Here is a 2,235-nt window from a genome sequence, read left to right as displayed (position 1 = left end):
TAGTTCATTCATCTTAAATTATTTAAACAAATTTAATTGATTTGAATAATTTCGTTTCGTTTTTTTTTAATAAAAATTATGGCTGTGGGTCTAGTGGAATATTTATCATTAATAATTAAATATTGATCAATAATTAATTTAACAATAAATAATTTATCGGTTATATTCATGTAATAATTTTTATTAAAATTTTTTTTTTTAATAAAGTTAATCAAAGAATGTTGATAAATATTCCACTGAAGAAATATGAATAATTTTTATTAAAAAATATTTGAACACATTTTATTTGTTTAAACAATTCAAAATAATGAAATAATGTTAATAAATATTCCACTAGACTAATAGTAATAATTTTTAAGGACAAACAAATTTTCGAAAAAATTGTTTAAACAAATTCCGTTTCTTTAAATAATAAAATATTAATGAACAAATTGTAATAAATATTCCTCTAGACAAATAGTAATAATTTTTAGGGGCGAAAACGAATTTTTAAGAAAAAAAAAATTGAAACAAAATCCATTTGTTTAAATAATTGCAAATTAATAAACCAATGATAATTGACACTCCACTAGACCAATATTAATAATTTCAAGTAAAAAAAGAGAGAATACATTGTTCAAAAGTGATTTTTCCCCATACATTTTACATGGGAAACTTCAAGTCAACACCAGCACCTGTTAAAATAAAAAAAAATAAAAAATTAGGGAATTTCTTTTTTCGGATTTGAAATAAGAAGGGGGGGGGGCTTGTTGCGCTCCAGCATTCAAAACAATTTTGCCATTCATTTTTGGTCCACCCTATTGGCCACATGACAACTTTTTACTAAACCTATACCTTTAGCAATGCTTTCTTTCCAAAAAATGTCAAACTTTACTGCTTGAAAACCACTTTGAATTATAATAACCACTTTTTATCATATATTTTATGAATTATTTTATTTAAATTTTCGCGTGTTTAAATACAGCTATATGTGGTCCTTCAACTGAACTCACCTACCTGTTTAAAAAAAAACCATCAGGCGGCGCCACGTGCTCCCCACTAGAGATACTTGGGAACTCTATAGCATCTGATACTGACCTTATTTAAGAATCATTGCTACCTTCAAACTGCTAATGTTGCAAATAATTAAAAATATTGAGCGCTTCGTGTTCAGACGTTGCGAGAAACAGGTTGGTTATATGACTGTTATGACCCCACTTGATGCTGACGTTATTTTACCATCGCCATTTCTCTCAAGCTGTGAGTGTTGCTGTTAATGCAAAATATTTAGCGCTTAGCATCCAGCTGTTGCGAGAAGCGCGCTGTGAGAGTTATCGCAATAAGCGGACGTAATGTCGATTACATTTTAATGTGTGATTCTTATTTTGTCGTTCTTTTTGCTCTGAATACTATGCAATATATCATATGCACTGATTTTGAGCGCTTGGCTCCGTATATCGCTGAAACTGTCCATTAAAAAAAAATTTAAGGATATTTCATTGGCTCCTTATAACCTGCATATTACCAAGTTTCAGCCAAATCCACCGAAAGACGAGGGGTGTACCACTCAAAAAATCACGAGTTATTCCGTCAGAAATCAGTACGGAATCTGTAGGACTTTGCGTAAGGCAATGTATGTCGTAAAAATCAAAGTAGTAAATCGTCAGCGAAGGCACGCTCGTAAAATCGTTTGGCTAAAACGGAAAATCCGTACGCGTCCCATGCTTTTTAATCGAAATCGTTTAGCATTCTTAGCAGTCTGTAAAGACGTTGAATGGAACCGCAGGGAATTATTGGGATTCATGTTAGAATTTGTCAATTCGTAGGGGACTCGAGCGCAGTCGCTGTAAGTCCGCGCGATCGTGCAAAATTCGGACCTGCGCAGTATGCATCGGTATCAGCTGTTCACCAGAGTCCGGTAGAGACCACGGCCGGAGACGGATGCGCTTCTGTATAGTCTCACTTTATAGTGCTGTGTACTGATCCTTATTAAAGATATAACAAGTGTAATTTTGAAAGTGTAATTGGCTCTCGTCGCTTTGCGCATGGAGCTACAATTGTGGGTCCGGATGCAATAAGGGCACATAAAATTTTTTCGTGCGAAAACGAAGTCCCCTGGAGGCTTTAGAAAAAATTTTCGAAATTTAATTTTCGAAAGATATATATGGGTGTAAAATTTGATTGCGCATCTTTTTTTCTTAAGACAAAAAGTTGTAACTTTTTTAGTTTAAAAATTAAAGCCAAAAAACTTACTTT

Source organism: Belonocnema kinseyi, chromosome 5 (genome assembly GCF_010883055.1).
Source record: "Belonocnema kinseyi isolate 2016_QV_RU_SX_M_011 chromosome 5, B_treatae_v1, whole genome shotgun sequence".
NCBI lineage: Eukaryota > Metazoa > Arthropoda > Insecta > Hymenoptera > Cynipidae > Belonocnema > Belonocnema kinseyi.
The sequence above is the reverse complement of the archived record's forward strand: the minus strand, read 5'-3'. Positions refer to the sequence as shown.